Source organism: Bubalus kerabau, chromosome 15, assembly GCF_029407905.1.
Source record: "Bubalus kerabau isolate K-KA32 ecotype Philippines breed swamp buffalo chromosome 15, PCC_UOA_SB_1v2, whole genome shotgun sequence".
In the NCBI taxonomy this organism is placed as follows: domain Eukaryota; kingdom Metazoa; phylum Chordata; class Mammalia; order Artiodactyla; family Bovidae; genus Bubalus; species Bubalus kerabau.
The window spans coordinates 24348748-24366382 of record NC_073638.1 but is presented as its reverse complement, the minus strand read 5'-3'; the positions used below and the strand labels follow the sequence as shown (position 1 = coordinate 24366382).

The 17635-nt window shown below is 42.5% G+C and overlaps 1 long non-coding RNA gene across 1 annotated transcript; it reads right to left on the bottom strand.

The window, feature by feature from the left end:
- Positions 1-2266: 2266 nt before the first annotated feature.
- On the bottom strand, positions 2267-5296 carry LOC129627623 (uncharacterized). Its single transcript, XR_008702649.1, has 3 exons — positions 5005-5296; positions 2778-2863; positions 2267-2653 (listed from the first exon to the last, which is right to left on the bottom strand). It is a non-coding gene; the product is annotated as an uncharacterized LOC129627623 (long non-coding RNA).
- Between the last annotated feature and the right edge of the window lie 12339 nt (positions 5297-17635).

Sequence of the window (17635 nt, the reverse complement as noted above, 5' to 3'; positions counted from 1 at the left end):
TCAACAGGGTCTGTAGTGACATAATGATGATAATTTCCTGATTTTGATTGTATTGAGATTATGTAAATTAATGTCCTTGTTCATAAGAATAACTCTCTAAGTACTCACAGGTGAAAGGTCATCATGTTTGCAAAGAACTCTCAAATGGCTAGCAGGGAGAGGGCAGTGAGTTATTTCTACTACGCTTCTAATTTTGCTGTGCATTTGAACATATTTCAGGGGGAAAAAAAAAAAAGGAAATGTAACCTAGCAAAGGAAACAGAATGAGTTTCAGAAATAACCTTGAGAGAAAGAAAGTGTTTGGTGCAGAGGTAAAGAATCTGTCTGCGATGCAGGAGACTCGGGTTTGATCCCTGGGTTGGGAAGATCCCCTGGAGGAGGAAATGACAACCCACTGCAGTATTCTTGCCTGGAGAATCCCACGGACAGAGTCTGGAGGGCTAGAGTCCATGGGGGTCACAAAGAGTAAGACACGAGAGACTGAGCAGGCCTGCACAAGAGATATGATCACCAAGGACTGGTCAGGGCCTCAAAGTCCCATCACTTTCCACAAATGCTCTGAACTGTTGGTTCCCACCTAAGAGATGAATTAGGACAGGAGAAAGGCAAGCTGCATGCAGCAGTGCACTTTGTCATGGGCAGGGGACACAGAAGCTTGCCTTTATGCAAAGGTTTAATTGAGACGGTAATCAACATTATCATCCTGCCACACACTTTAGTAAGCCATGGCTCTAAGTCAACCCCTCTGGGACATGCTTGTCCTCCCTTCTGTCTCGCCTTCTCATATACCCATCTGTTACTGGAAGGCCATTGCTAATGATGTGTAATACAGGTACATTATGACCTTCATTAGTTAATTTAACAACAGTCTGGTGATCCTGCCTATTACAGCTTTATACAGCTTTTTACTGGCTGATGAATTCTGCTGAGACAGGAAAGGTTTGTATGAGTGACTTGTCTTCGAAGTAGTTTGCATCCAAATCCTTCCTGATCTTCCCTTGATCTCCCTGCTCTGCACCACCAGATGGCTCACAGCTTTCTTTTCCCAACCATACTGTCCAATTTGGGTTTAGTTTATATATTCAGTGCCTTTACATTTGGTGTCTGTCCCTTGCTCAACCTTTAATTTTCCATGGAAACTGTCTCTTCTCACTGACTAAATTCAGCACTTTTTACTCACATTGTTTCTTACAACCCATTAGTCAAAGATTTCACTCTCCTTCAGTTCAGTTCAGTCACTCAGTCGTGTCCGACTCTGTGACCCCATGGACTGCAGCACGCCAGGCTTCCCTGTCCATCACCAACTCCCACAGCTTGCTCAAACTCATATCCATCATGATGCCATCCAACCATTTCATCCTCTGTCATCCCCTTCTCCTCCTGCCTTCAATCTTTCCCAGCATCAGGGTCTTTTCCAATGAGTCAGCCCTTTGCATGAGGTGGCCAAAGTATTGGAGTTTCAGCTTCAGCATCAGTCCTTCCAATGAATATTCAGGACTGATTTCCTTTAGGACTGACTGGTTTGATCTCCTTGTATTTCAAGGGACTCTCAAGAGTCTTCACCAAAACCACAGTTCAAAAGCATCCTTAAAAATATCTTTAGGGGGCTTCCCAGGCAACTCAAGTGGTAAAGAATCTGCTTGCCAATGCAGGAGACACAGGTTTGATCCCTAGGTCAGGAAGATCCCTGGAGGAGGAAATGGCAACCCACTCCAGTATTCTCATCTGGAAAATACCATGCACAGAGGAGCCTGGTGGGCTACAGTCCGTGGGGTCACAAAGAGTCAGACATGACTGAGCACACACACAAGACATCTCTTTAGGAAGGATGAGTACAAGGTGAACCCTGTTCGGGCACTTCAAACAAATCAGGGTATTAAAGTAAAAAAAGTGGAACTGTCAGGCGATACACAGTCAGGCTTCTTAAATATCACCTGGGAAAAAGAAAGACAATTTGAGGTTTAAATCTGCCATTCTCTAATAGCAGTTCAGGCCAGATCAACCATTAAGAGAGCACCTAGAAATATATTTATTTCAGAGGTCCCCTCTCCACATTCCCATGAGCCCTTGCACACTTTGTTTTCCATTATTTCCAAGTAAGATATGACACCCTTTAGATGGGCCAGTCTTTTGAAGAAGCAGGGGGAGACGGTTTATTATGCAAACATAATAAGGAAGTGTTTATTATGCAAACAGCAACTGAGTTATGTGTCCTTTAAGACTACTAAATAGTTTTTAATTACTGCTATATCAGTAAATCCCATAAATATGCAAATGCAATTAGTTCACAAAATAGGCCTTAAATATCTTTATTCCTCTCCAACAAAGTTCTTTGAAGTTAATCGCTAACTCTCTTTGTTCACTCCCTTGGCAGTCATGCTAAAATTGACAGGAATTTTGACAGATGTACATATTCAGGGGGAACCGAATTTTCTGAGCACATCTGGTCAGGCTGGAGGAGGAAAGCAGAAATGGTCACTGAAGCCAAACTCAAATATTTAATGAGTAGAGTCCCATATGAAATTTCTTCTGCTCCATAGCATTGTCCTCTGATATAAATATCAAGGTAACCACTTCAAGGCTACATTCAACGTTTGATTTTCTTCCTCGCACAGGATTTCATTTTTTAATACTAATGTGCATTTTCTGGTCCCTAAAAATAAACAAAAATAAACAAATAAGGTGACCCCTCATGACCCTGACCTTTTGTGGTTATGTGACATGGTCTTCTATGAGACCATAGGAGCTAAGGTTCCAGACTTTGGAGTCAGACATACCTTATTTTGCCTCCTAACTGCATCATTTGTTAGCTGCTCATGGCCTTGGTCAAACTGCTATTGCTTCTAAGCTTCATTCTTCATATCTGTAAAAAGGGTATAATAGGCTCTCTTTAGTTTTCTATGGTTGCACAAGAAATTACCACACACTTAGCAACTTAAAACAAAGCTCATTTGTGACCTCAAAGTTCTCTAGGTCAGAAACCCAGGCACAGCAAGGAATAAAATTCTCTGCTCAGAATCTCACAGGGCAGAAATCATGGTGGTGTACTGAAACGGGCTCTTACTGCATCAAACGGGCCAACAGTGGGGACTTCCCTGGTGGTCCAGTGGTTAGGACTCCACGCTGCCACTGCAGGGGCCATGGGTTCGATCCCTGGTTGGGGAACTAAGATCCTGAAAGCATCCAGAGTGACAAAAAAAAAGGGTTGGGTGGAACTGTGTACATCCCTTCCAAACTCTGCATTCAATGATATTAGTTAGTAGTTTGAAATCAGCCATGCTGGGAGTATGTGCTACATGGGAACCAGCAAACACTAAAAATCAGGGTCCCTCCCACCAGCTGGTTACTATACACCCACTAACACACTAGGGCCCAATGCCTTGAACTTACAAGGCTTCACAGACCCCTCCATGACAGCACTTATTCAAGTGCATTATCATTACTTGTTTACTCTCCTATCTCTTTCAGGATTCTGTGGAGTCCTTGTAGGCAGAGCACTGTATCTTATTCATCTTTCTGTCTCCAGCACAGAGCTTGGTACCTAGTAAGTGCTCATTAAATGTTTGAGAAGGATGGAAAGAGGAGAGGGAGGAAGGAATTAATCAATAGACAGAAAAGAATTTTGGTTTATGCAAGAAAGATGGTACCAAGAAGGGCGTAGCTTTTTCACAACCACATCCAATACGCTCTTCTTTCACTATCCACCTCATAAAGGATGGGGGGAAAAGATGATTTGGGTTTAGATCAAGATTGCTTTTATTTGGTTTGTTCCAGAACCTACCAGCAAGTCACGCAAAGGATAAACGTGGGACACAAATGCAGGAAGTTCATGCCTCTCTTTGACTCTCTCAGAGGCGGCTTAAAATTCAGGGGTCTTGTGGTCATCAGGAGCGAGATGTCCCCCCCAAAGACAGGAATATAGAACTGTGCGCTTGCTGTTTCTGTGTATGCTCCCCACAAGAGCAGTTCCAGGAAACTGCTTAGGCTGCACAGTCAGGCCAATAGCCTTGCTCAGTGTGCCATGCTGGCCAGGCCTTATGCACAGGTCATGAGCCTTGAAGTCTTGCTGTGCCCTCACTGGGGAGTCTCCTGTGACCTGTGGCTCACCACAGAGCCCAGGACTTCCTGTTTAGGTTCATTCAGGAATGGAGAGGCCTGGAAATAAATGATCAATAACAGAGGCCAGTAAGATTTTTCTGGTTTGAGTCTAAATTTAGATATTTCAGTCTCTGCTTTAGACTCAAGATGGGCAAGAGATTTGACCTTCTAGAGCTTGTTTTACTTGTTCATCCATTCACTGTATGGAGAACTGTGGTAGACACTGGAGACCTAAAGATAAGAGGGTTCAAGGATCTTGGGGTGGAGGTAATGGATAAGAAACACCTAGAATACAGTGAGATAAATGCCAGCATATGGGTGAACCGGGGAAGATGGAATAAAAGAGCACTTCTCTAGTGGTCCAGTAAAGACTCCATGCTTCCACTGCAGGGGCCACAGGTTTGATTCCTGATCAGGAAGCTAAGATCCCACATGCCGTTTGGTTCTGGGAGGGCCGGGTGGGGAGGATGGGGGAAGAGCGTGGATGTGGGGGAGGTGAAGAGAGGATTTTTCACAAATGGCATTTGTTCTGGGTGAAGATCATAGTCAGCTAGGGGAGGAGAGACCTTGGAGAGCAGAAGGAATAGCACACGAAAAGGCTGGACAGTGAGATGAAAGAGCACGGTAGCACTAAATAACACCATTCGTAGCAACTTGGATGGACCTAGGGATTATCATGCTAAGTGAATTAAGACAGAGAAAGACAAATATCATATGATACTGCTTAAATGTGTAAGCTAAAAAAAATGATACAAATGAACGTATTTATAAAACAAAAATAGACTCAAAGACATAGAAAACAAACTTATGGTTACCAAAGGAGAAAGGAGGAAGAGGGATAAACTGGGAGTTTGGAACTGACATATACACACTGCTATACAGGTGGGCTGGTAGCAAAGAACCCACCTGTCAATGCAGGATCCATAAGAGACATGGGTTTGAATCCCTGGGTGGGGAAGATCCCCTGGAGGAAGGCATGGAAATCCACTCTAGTATTCTTGCCTGGAAGATTCTCATGGACGGAGGAGCCTGGTGAGCTACAGTCCACAGGGTCGAAAAGAGTCGAACACGACTGAGCGACTAAGCACGCGCACACACATATATATAAAGTAGATAATCAATAAGAACCTAGTGAAATCACCGGGAAATCTACTCAATACTATGGGAGAAGAATCCTAAAATATGTACATACAAACACAACACTGTAAATCAACTATACTCCAATAAAAAAAATTTTTTTTTTAAAAGAGAAGGAAAAAAAAAGCACATACTTTTCAGGGGGCTGCAAGCCTCACTTTGTAAAACTAGGGGGCAAAGAATTCCAGGTTCACATGAGTTGAGTGGATAAACAAGTTCGTGTTAAAAAGTGTCAAGGGGGAAAAATAAACCGAAAAGTGAAATATTGTGTAAGTTGATGTTAAGTGCTGTTATTATAAAGCTGTCTCCAAATGGCCTGTAGCAATTATCCTAAAACTCACAACAGCTGTATTTGTCCCCTTTCTGCCACTGCTGAAATTTACACTGTCATTGCTCCAGGAGGAAGACTTGGCACTAATAATAGGCTGGCTGACTATGGCTGGAGTGTGACAGACCTCTAGTTAGAGCCCTTGAAGACTGCAGAGTGGGAAAATGAAACGCTCTCAGGAGAGCAAAGTGAGTGTGGTCAGAGCGCGCCTCCTTGTGGCAGCAGTCATAACTGCAGCCCCAGGAAACGCCAAGCTGTCTTCTATTTTATTACACGGTGCAATTTTAAGTGATTTTCAAGTCCCATCTGGCCTCTGTTCGTGTTACCACTCTTTTTTCTTTGTTCTGAATATCCCTCTTTATATTCCCCAACATCAACTCACACCAACCTATCTAATCTACTTCCACGCTGTTTACAAATCTCAACCAATCCCTCCCTGCTCGTTTACTTACTCTCCTTCCTCCGAACGCTTTGTTCCTGGGAATTTCCCAGTGATTCGGTGACTTCTCAAGGGGTTACTTCCCTACTCTGTTCCTAAGAGCAGGAAGACGTAAAGCCTTGATGCTCTTTATCTGGAAGGTTATAAATAGTGTTACTGAATGCATGTCAGTAATTGCCCTCCACTCTTTTCCAGCAGCACATTGGACGCCTTCCGATCCAGGGGCTCATCTTTCGGCGTCCTACCTTTTTGTCTTTCATACTGTCCGTGGGGCGGGGTTCTCGAGGCAGGAATACTGGAGTGGTTTGCATCTCCCTCCTCCAGCAGACCACGTTTTGTGAGAACTCTTCACTATGACCCGTCTGTCTTGGGTGGCCCTGGACAGTATCGCTCACAGCTTCACTGAGTTATGCAACCCCCTAGCCACGACAAGACTGCGATCCATGAAGGGGATAATATTACACAGAAAGAATACAATTACGTAAAGTTGACTGTCTTAAATTGTTTTTTATTAATATATTCGAGATAAGAATTTGTGAACTCATATTTATTATAGAAATACTCACAATAGAAATAACTAGGGAGAAACAATGGCTTTAGCTTGACATGGCAGTGAAAATGATACTAAAAGACTGTTCATTAGTAAGGGAGCCTGGCTGGCACACCACACCTGTCAGTGATTGGCTTTCAGCGGGGGTAGGGGGAGTGGGGGTGGGGTGGGGTGGTCAGGGGTGAACTCCCAGGCATTTCCTGCTCTTTTCTTGGGCAGACAAACTTCAATAGTCCAAGGGAAGCTCTATGAAAGTTCTGACTGCATGCCTGCTCAGTTGTGTCTGACTCTTTGCGACTCCATGGACTGTAGCCCGCCAGGCTCCTCTGTCTTTGGGATTTCCCATGCAAGAATACTGGAGTGGGTTGCCATTGCCTCCTCCAGGGGATCTTCCTGACCCAGAGATCGAACCCCAGTCTTCTACGGCTCCTGAATTGACAGGCAGATCTTTACCACTGAGTCAGCTGGGAAGCCCCCTTTAATTAAATGTTTACGTGTGTGTATGTGTGTGTATGCTCAGTCCCATATGACTCTTTGTGACCCATGGACTGTAGGCCACCAGGCTCCTCTATTCATGGGATTTCCCAGGCAAGAAGACAGGAGTAGGTTGCCATTGTCTACTCCCAGGGGTCTTTTCAACCAGGGATCGAACCCACGTTTCTAGTGTCTCCTACATGGGCAGGTGGATTCTTTGCCACCAGCGCCACTTGGGAAGCCTATGAAAGTTCCAGGTATTGGCATTTGGAAGCAATAGAACACAGAAGTTCAGAGAAGGGAGCCCAAAAACAGTGAAGAGAAATCTGAGATCTGGGAAGACTGCTGGAGGTTTCCACTGCAGAGTCCGAGAAGATTTGTGGGAGGCACTAATTTTATTATTTCTCCAGAAGACTATTACATTCCAAAGAAACTGATAATCAACTTTTCCAGAACCTAAGCCTGGCAGGCTACAGTCCATGGGGTCACAAAAGAGTCAGACACAACTTAGCAATTAAAAAACAACAACAAATCGTATAGAAATATAAAAAGTTACCTTCAAATTAATAATGGTGGTGGTTTAGTCACTAAGTCGCCAACTCTTGCGACCCCATGGACTGTAGCCCACCAGGCTCCTCTGTTCATGGGATTCTCCAGGCAAGAATAGTGCAGTGGGTTGCCATTTCCTTCTCCAGGGGATCTTCCTGACCAAGGAATTGAACCCAGGTCTCCTGCATTGCACGCAGATTCTTTATCAACTGAGCTACTAGCCCCTGCCAAAGGAAGCTCTTCTTGCCCCAAAATACTCAATGATGATTTTGCTATAAATTTCAGCAGTTGTTGTTCTTGTTCAGTCGCTCAGTCGTGTCTGATTCTTTGTGACCCCATGGACTGCAGCACGCCAGACTTTATGTGTCCTTCACCATCTCCCAGAACGTGCTCAAACTCATGTCCATCGAGTCAGTGATGCCATCCAACTCTCTCATCCTCTGCCAGCCCCTTCTCCTCCTGCCTTCAATCTTTCCCAGTATCAGGGTCTTTTTAATTGAGTTGGCACTTTGCATCAGGTGGCCAAAGTATTGGAGCTTCAGCTTCAGCATCAGTCCTTCCAATGAATATTCAGGATTGATTTCCTTTAGGATTGACTGGTTGGATCTCCTTGCAGTTCAAGGGACTCTCAAGAGTCTTCTCCAATACCATAGATCACAAGCATCAGTTCTTCGGCGCTCATCTTTCTTTATGGTCCAACTCTCACATCCATACATGACTACTGGAAACACCATAGCTTTGACTATATGGACCTTTGTTGGCAGAGTAATGTCTCTGCTTTTTAATATGCTATCTAGGTTTGTCATAGCTTCTCTTCCAAGGAGTAAGCATCTTTTAATTTCATGGCTGCAGTCATTGTCCACAGTGATTGATTTTGGAGCCCAAGAAAATAAAGTCTGACTGTTATCCATTATTTCCCCATCTATATGCCATGAAGTGATGGGACTGGATGCCATGATCTTAGTTTTTTGAATGTTGAGTTTTAAACCAGCTTTTCCAGTCTCCTCTTTAACTTTCACCAAGAGGCTCTTTAGCTTCTCTTTGCTTTCTGCCATAAGGGTGGTGTCATCTGCATTTCTGATGAAATTTTAGCAGAGGTACATGATTTCTAACTTGATCACATCATTTAAGAATAAGATATGAAATCCAAAATCTGAAGTCTAAACTATAATGGCATGAAGCCTAAACAAGAAGTTTGCAATCCTGGCAGCACGTCAGGAATCACTGGAGTATTTAAAAACTTAAAAAAAAATTACATGGGCCCCACCTTCACAGACTCCAATATTATGGTAAAAGGTGGGACCAGGCACTGGCATGTTTTTGAAACTCCACAGGTGACATGTGCAATCAGGTCTGAAAATCACATGTTTAAATCAAAGCAAATAGATTCACTTACAGATGGATGGAATGAATTTCCCTTTATTCAATATTATTGAATTCTACTCTGATTCTTGTAAACAGAAACTGTCGAGATGTTTGCCCTGTCTCACTTCCCTTTGAGGATGGCCTTCTTCTCCAGTTCCAATGGCCATGTGTGGACTGTTCTCCCACCCACGCTGATCCGAGCCAAAAGGACAAGGGATGGTCCCAGTGGACCACTAGACTCTCTCCCAGAACTTGGGCAATAAGTTACCAGCCAATTGGTTAGTGGTGCTGGGACTGGAAAAGTGTCACGGACCCAGGGCTGGGTTAGCGGGGGTGGGGGGTGGATGTCCATTTCCACAGAGAAGGAAGGAATGATGAACAACTGAGACTGAGAAGAAAACAGACCTGTAGAGAGGTCAAGGATGAGAAGCCAGTGTGCAGCAAGTAGAGGAATGACCTTGATTGCTGACATGTCTCCAAGAACTGGCTTCAAAGCTTGTGTGGCCCAGCTACACCACCAAGAGATTGTTGCCTGTGGTTCAAAAAAAAACCCCTTGCTGCTCCTTTTCACTGGGAGCTGTTTTGTGCTGGTTTCTCTTGCTTGCAACTAAAAAGTGAAAATTAAGTCGCTCAGTCGTATCCGACTCTTTGCGACCCCATGGACTGTAGCCTACCAGGCTCCTCTGTCCATGTGATTTTCCAGGCAAGAGTACTGGAGTGGGGTGCCATTTCCTTCTCCAGGGGATCTTCCTGACTCAGGGATCGAACCCGGGTGTCCCACATTGTAGGCAGACGCTTTACCATCTGAGCCACCAGGGAAGTCAAAAGCCTTTGTTAAAACTATGGTAGGGACTTCCTTGGTAGTCCAGTGGCTAAGACTCCGCAATCGCAGTGCAGGGGGCTGAGGTTTGATCCTTGGTCAGGAACTAGATCCCACGTGCCGCAACTAAAGGTCTGGCACAGAAAATAGAAAAAAAAAACCAAACCCATGTTAGTTTGGCAAGGTGCTAAGTTTATGCCGCAAATATCTTTCAGTTAGGTAAAGGATGTGAGCTGATGGTGCATATACATTTCTGAGCCTGTGTGAAATTATTCTTCACCACCATGATTGTCTGCCTCGCCAAACTAGAGGCCCCTTAAGGGAGAGAGACCTTGCCTGCATCATCCAGCCAGCACGGGGCATAGTCAAATGGTACAGTGGATATTCAATAAATGACTGTTGGATTCAACTCTGAGGCTTGTCAGATAATATATGTACAGTCTGCAAGGGCTGTCGTAACACAATACTACAGACCGGGTGGGGGGAGCGCTTAAACGGTAGACGTTTATTTTCTCAGAGTTCTAGAGGTAGGAAGTCCAAGGTCAAGGTGTCGGTAGCGTTGCTTTCTTCTGAGTCCTTTCTCCGTGGCTTGCAGGGAGCTACGTGGCTTGCAGGGAGCTACGTTCTCACTGTGTCTTCACATTGCTGCCCCTTGGCCTTTTTTTCTGTGTCCTGATCTTCTCTCTTTATAAGGATTCCAGTCGTATTGGACTAACAGCCACCCTAAAGACCCCATTTTAACTTAATTACCTCTTGAAAGGCCCTGGCTCCATATATTCTCCATATAGTAGCATTCTAAGGTACTGCGGGTTAGGACCTCTACATGTGAATTTGGTGGGGGGTGGGGGATATACATAAGTCAGCTCATAACAGTGTCTGCTCCTTTATTTATTTATTTATTCAACTTGCTTTTATTGATTGTAATGAAACAAGCCTAGTATGATCCTTCAAACTAAAATTCTTGGCTGCTCCATCACTGCTAAATATGCCAACCCTTCATATCCTTAGTCTGTAACTTTCAAAGACTCTTAGAGATTGAATTTGCTCCAGATTATATAAATAGTCCTCAGAGGAAATCTAAAGCTACAAACTTCAGAAAAATTGGTAAGTTCCTAGCAAAAAATCTTATTTATTAAAATTAGCATGGATTCAGATTGGGATTTTTTTTTTTGGTTTTATAAAAATTTTTTTAAAGATTTTTTTTTTATGCAGACCACTTTTAAAGTCTTTATTGAATTTGTTGCAGTATTGCTTCTGTTTTTTATGTTTTGTTTTTTTGGTCGCAAGGCATGTAGAATCTTAGCTTCCCAACCAGTGATCCAACCCATTCTCCCTGCATTGGAACTAAGCATAATATTCTACAGGTCTCTCCATGTTGTTGCAGATGGCAAATTTTCCCTCTTTTTTGTGGCTGAGTAGTATTCCATTCTACATGTCTATATCTATTCATATGTTGATAGGCATTTAGGTGGTTTCCATATCTTGACTATTGTAAATAATGCTGTTATGAACACAGGGATGCATGTATCTTTTTGAATTAGTTTTCTTTCTTTTGGATATACACCCAGGAGTGAAACTGCTGGATCATATGGTAGTTCTATTTTTAGGTTTTAGAGGAACCACCATACTGTTTTTCAAAGAGACTACATCAATTTATATTCCCACCAATGGTTTATGAGAGCTCCCTTTTCTCCACATCCTCACCAACATTTGTTATTTGTGGTCTTTTTGATAATAGTCATTCTGACAGATGTGAAGTGATATCTTATTGTAATTTTGATTTGCATTTACCTGGTAACTGGTAACACTGAGCAATTTCTCTTTTGCTTTTTGGCCATATGTATGACATCTTTGGAAAAATACCTATTCAGGTCTACTATTTTCTGATCATGTTCTTAGTTTTTTATTATTGAATTATATAAGCTGTTTATATATTTTGGATATTTACCCCTTATCAGACATATCATTTGAAAATATTTCTCCCATTCAGTAGGTTGTCTTTTAATTTTGCTGATGATATCCTTTGCTGTGCAACAGCTTTTAGGTTTAATTAAGTCTTATTTTATTTTTGCTTTTTTCTCCCTTTGCCTGAGTTGTCAGATCCAAAAAAAAAAAATTGTTATGAATTTTTATTTGCATTTGCATTGAAATTTGCTATGAAATTTTATTTGCATTATCCTATCAAAAGTGTTTGCCTATGTTTTCTTCTAGACTCATGTCCATTGAGACGATGATGCCATCCAACCATCTCATCCTCTGTTGCCCCCTTCCCTTCATGCCTTCAGTCTCTCCCAGCATGTAATGAATATCCCCAGAGAAGGCAATGGCAACCCACTCCAGTACTCTTGCCTGGAGAATTCCATGGACAGAGTCGGACACGACTGAGCTACTTCACTTTCACTTTTCACTTTCATGCATTGAAGAAGGAAATGGCAACCCACTCCAGTGTTCTTGCCTGGAGAATCCCTGGTGGGCTGCCGTCTATGGGGTCGCACAGAGTCAGACACGACTGAAGCGACTTAGCAGCAGCAACCAATATCCCAATCAAGCACATTTCCAGAATTTTTCTTCATGTTCTTTTTCTACTCTGTTTAACACATCTTTGCCTTCAGAATTTTATATAATTAGAATCATATACAGTGTATTCTTTCGTGCCAGTCTTCTTTTTCACAATTAAATGGTTTTGAAATTCAATTACATTGTTTTTGTTTTTGAAATTCAAATATATTGTTTTATATTTATAAATGTTGTTATGTATAACAATAATCCTTTGATTTTTATTGCTGAGCAATATTTTATTACCTGGATATGACACAATTTGTTTATCTAATCTCCTATCAATAAACATTTCAGTTATTTCCAATTTGGGACTATTATGAATAAAGACACTATGGACATTCTTATTCAAGTCTTTTTATGGATGCACGCTTTTTATTTCTCCCAGGTAAAAACCTGGGAATGGATTGCTAGTTATTTAGAATATGTGTATGTTTAAAACAGAAGAAACTCTCAGTGTTCCAATGTGGTTTTACCACCTTTTACTTCCACCAGTAATGTATATGAGTTTGAGCTTCATATCTTTTCCAAAACTTAATAAAGTCTTTTTAATTTTAGTCATTCTAGTGGGTGGGTAGTAATATCACATTGTAGTTTTAATTTGTATTTCCCTGGTGACTAATGATATATTGGTTATTCATATATCTTACTTTGTAAAGTATGTGTTCAAGTGTCTTGCCCATTTTAAAATTGAGCCGTCTTTTTCTTAATAATCTGTAGGCATTCCTTATATATCAGGTTATAAATAATTTTATAAGATACATGTATTGTAAATATGTTCTCTGACTTTGTAGCTTTTCTTAATAGTTTTTTGAGGAACAGAAAATTTTCATTTTGATGAAGCCAATATATGAATTTCTTCTTTTATGTTAAATGTACTTTCAGTTCAGTTCAGTAGCTCAGTCGTGTCTGACTCTTTGCGACCCCATGAATCGCAGCACACCAGGCCTCCCTGTCCATCACCAACTCCCAGAGTTTACCCAAACTCATGTCCATTGAGTCGGTGATGCCATCCAGCCATCTCATCCTCTGTTGTTCCCTTCTCCTCCTTCCAATGAGTCAACTCTTCGCATGAGGTGGCCAAAGTATTGAAGTTTCAGCTTTAGCATCAGTCCTTCCAAAGAACACCCAGGACTGATTTCCTTTAGGATGGACTGGTTGGATCTCCTTGCAGTTCAAGGGACTCTCAAGAGTCTTCTCCAACACCACAGTTCAAAAACATCAATTCTTCGGCACTCAGCTTTCTTCACAGTCCAGCTTTCACATCCATACATGACCACTGGAAAAACCATAGCCTTGACTAGACGAACCTTTGTTGGCAAAGTAATGTCTCTGCTTTTTAATATGCTATCTAGGTTGGTCATAACTTTCCTTCCTTTTAATTTCATGGCTGCAGTCACCATCTGCAGTGATTTCAGAGCCTAAAAAAATAAAGTCTGACACTGTTTCCACTGTTTCCCCATCTATTTCCCATGAAGTGATGGGACCAGATGCCATGATCTTCGTTTTCTGAACGTTGAGCTTTAAGCCAACCTTTTCACTCTCCTCTTTCACTTTCCTCAAGAGGCTTTTGAGTTCCTCTTCACTTTCTGCCATAAGGGTGGTGTCATCTGCATATCTGAGGTCATTGATGTTTCTCCCAGCAATCTTGATTCCAGCTTGTACTTCCTCCAGCCCAGCATTTCTCATGATGTACTCTGCATATAAGTTAAATAAGCAGGGAGACAATATACAGCCTTGACGTACTCCTTTTCCTATTTGGAACCAGTCTGTTGTTCCATGTCCAGTTGCTTCCTGACCTGCATACAGGTTTCTCAAGAGGCAGGTCAGGTGGTCTGGTATTCCCATCTCTTTCAGAATTTCCCACAGTTTATTGTGATCCACACAGTCAAAGGCTTTGGCATAGTCAATAAAGCAGAAATAGATGTTTTTCTGGAACTCTCTTGCTTTTTCCATGATCCAGCAGATGTTGGCAATTTGATCTCTGGTTCCTCTGCCTTTTCTAAAACCAGCTTGAACATCAGGAAGTTCACAATTCACGTATTGCTGAAGCCTGGCTTGGAGAATTTTGAGCATTACTTTACTAGCATATGAGATGAGTGCAATTGTGCGGTAGTTTGAGCATTCTTTATGTTCTGTCAAACAAATATTTGCCTGTGTCTAGGTAGAAAAGATACTCTCTTATGTTGTCTTGTCTCTAGAAGCATTGAAATTTTAGTTTTACATTAAAAATAATTTTATTTATTTATTTTTGGCTGTGCTGAGTGTTCGTTGCTGTGCAAGCTTCTCACCACGATGGCTTCTCTTGTTGTGGAGCACAGGCTTCAGTAGTTATGCACATAGGCTCAGCAGTTGCAGTTTCCCAGCTCTAGAGCACAGATTCAATAGCTGTGGTGCACAGGCTAAGTTACTCCACAGCATGTGGGACCTTCCCGGACCAAGGATCAAACCCCTGTCTCCTGCATCGGCGAGCAGATCCTTTACCACTGAGCCACCACAGTGGTTTTACATTTAGATCTTTGGCCAATATGGAATTAGTTGTTGTATATAATATATAGCATAATACTATAATATTAATATGTGTAATACTATAATATTATGTATATAATATTCATTGTTTTTATACAAATATCTATTTTTAATCATCATTTATTGAAAATGCTTTTTCAGTGAATTGGATCAGCACTTTTCTGAAAATCAATTGACTTTGTAAATTTATTTCTGGACTCTTTTGTGCTGTTGCATTGATATATTTGTCTATCACAAGGCTTCTCAATTTCACAAGGCCTCTCCGTTTCAGCACTGCTGACGTCTTGAGCCAATAATTCTTTCTTGTGGAGAGGTTTGTTGTCCTGTGCATTATGCGTGCGTGCTAAGTCCCTTCTGATGTGTCCGACTCTCTGCAACCCCATGGACCTGCCGGGTTCCTCTGTCCATGGAATTTTCCGGGCAAGAATACTGGAGCGGGTTGCCATTTCCTACTCCAGGGGATTTTCCCAACCCAGGGATCAAACCCACATCTCTTATATCTCTTGCAGTGGCAGGCAGATTCTTTACCCCTGCACCACCCACCTGACTCCCCGTCCAACCACTCCTCCCAGTGCCAGGTCTCAAGAAGCCACAGCTCAGACAGCCTGGCTCTCACTATGAAGGAAAATGCTTTATAAAGTAATCCACCTCACACAACAGGGACTTGTAATTTTTGCCCAAATTACGTGCCGTGCCACTGTTTTCCTACTCCTTACCCACCCATTCAGCTCTCTGCATAGACTTGCACTATCCCCTATGGCAGCCACTAACTAACGTTGCTATTTAAATTTAAATTCACTAAGATAAAATAAGGGATTTGATTTAGGTCATACCTGAATGGTCTAGTGGTTTTCCCTACTTTCTTCAATTTAAGTCTGAATTTGGCAATAAGGAGTTCATGATCTGAGCCACAGTCAGCTCCCGGTCTTGTTTTTGCTGACTGTATAAAGCTTCTCCATCTTGGGCTGCAAAGAATATAATCAACCTGATTTCGGTGTTGACCATCTGGTGATGTCCATGTGTAGAGTCTTCTCTTGTGTTGTTGGAAGAGGGTATTTGCTATGACCAGTGTGTTCTCTTGGCAGAACTCTTAGTCTTTGCCCTGCTTCATTCTGTACTCCAAGGCCAAATTTGCCTGTTACTCCAGGTGTTTCTTGACTTCCTACTTTTGCACTGCAGTCCCCTATAATAAAAAGGACATCTTTTTTGGGTGTTAGTTCTAAAAGGTCTTGTAGGTCTTCATAGAACCATTCAACTTCAGCTTCTTCAGCATTACTGGTTGGGGCATAGGCTTGGATTACTGTGATATTGAATGGTTTGCCTTGGAAACGAACAGAGATCATTCTGTCGTTTTTGAGATTGCATCCAAGTACTACAATTCAGATTCTTTTGTTGACCATAATGGCTACTCCATTTCTCCTAAGGGATTCCTGCCCACAGTAGTAGATATAATGGTCATCTGAATTAAATTCACCCATTCCAGTCCCTCTTAGTTCGCTGATTCCTAGAATGTCGATGTTCACTCTTGCCATCTCTTGTTTGACCACTTTCAATTTGCCTTGATTCATGGACCTAATATTCCAGGTTCCTATACCATATTGCTCTTTACAAATCAGACCTTGCTTCTATCACCAGTCACATCCACAACTGGGTATTGTTTTTGCTTTGGCTCCATTCCTTTATTCTTTCTGGAGTCATTTCTCCACTGATCTCCACTGATAGCATATTGGGCACCTACTGACCTGGGGAGTTCCTCTTTCAGTATCCTATCATTTTGCCTTTTCATACTGCTCATGGGGTTCTCAAGGCAAGAATACTGAAGTGGTTTGCCATTCCCTTCTCCAGTGGACCACATTCTGTCAGATGTCTCCACCATGACCCGCCCATCTTGGGTGGCACCACAAGGCATGGCTTAGTTTCATTGAGTTAGACAAGGCTATGGTCCGTGTGATCAGACCGGCTAGTTTTCTGTGATTATGGTTTCAGCGTGTCTGCCCTCTGATGCCCTCTCACAACACCTACCGTCTTACTTGGGTTTCTCTTACCTTGGACATGGGGTATCTCTTCACGGCTGCTCCAGCAAAGCGCAGCCGCTGCTCCTTACCTTGGACGGGGGGTATCTTCTCATGGCCGCCCCTCCTGACCTTGAACGTGGAGTAGCTCCTCTCGGCCCTCCTGCGCCCACACAGCCGCCGCTCCTTGGACGTGGGGTTGCTCCTCTCGGCAGCCGCCCCTGACCTCAGGTGTGGGGTAGCTCCTCTTGGCCACGCTTCTGTGTGGTCTGTCACAGCCCGGGCACTTCTGTGTGGTACCAAGGGAACATTTCATGCAAAGATGGGCTTGATAAAGGACAGAAATAGTATGGACCTAACAAAATCAGAAGATATTAAGAGATGGCAAGAATACACAGAAGAACTGTACAAAAAAGATCTTCATGACCCAGATAATCATGATGGTGTGATCACTCACCTAGAGCCAGACATCCTGGAATGTGAAGTCAAGTGGGCCTTAGGAAGCATCACTATGAACAAAGCTAGTGGAGGTGATGGAATTACAGTTGAGCTAGTTCAAATCCTGAAAGATGATGTTGTGAACATGCTGCACTCAATATGCCAGCAAATTTGGAAAACTCAGCAAGTGGCCACAGGACTGGAAAAGGTCAGTTTTCGTTCCAATCCCAAAGAAAAGCAATGTCAAAGAATGCTCAAATTACCACACAATTGCATTCATCTCACACGCTAGTAAAGTAATGCTCAAAATTCTCCAAGCCAGGCTTCAGCAATACGTGAA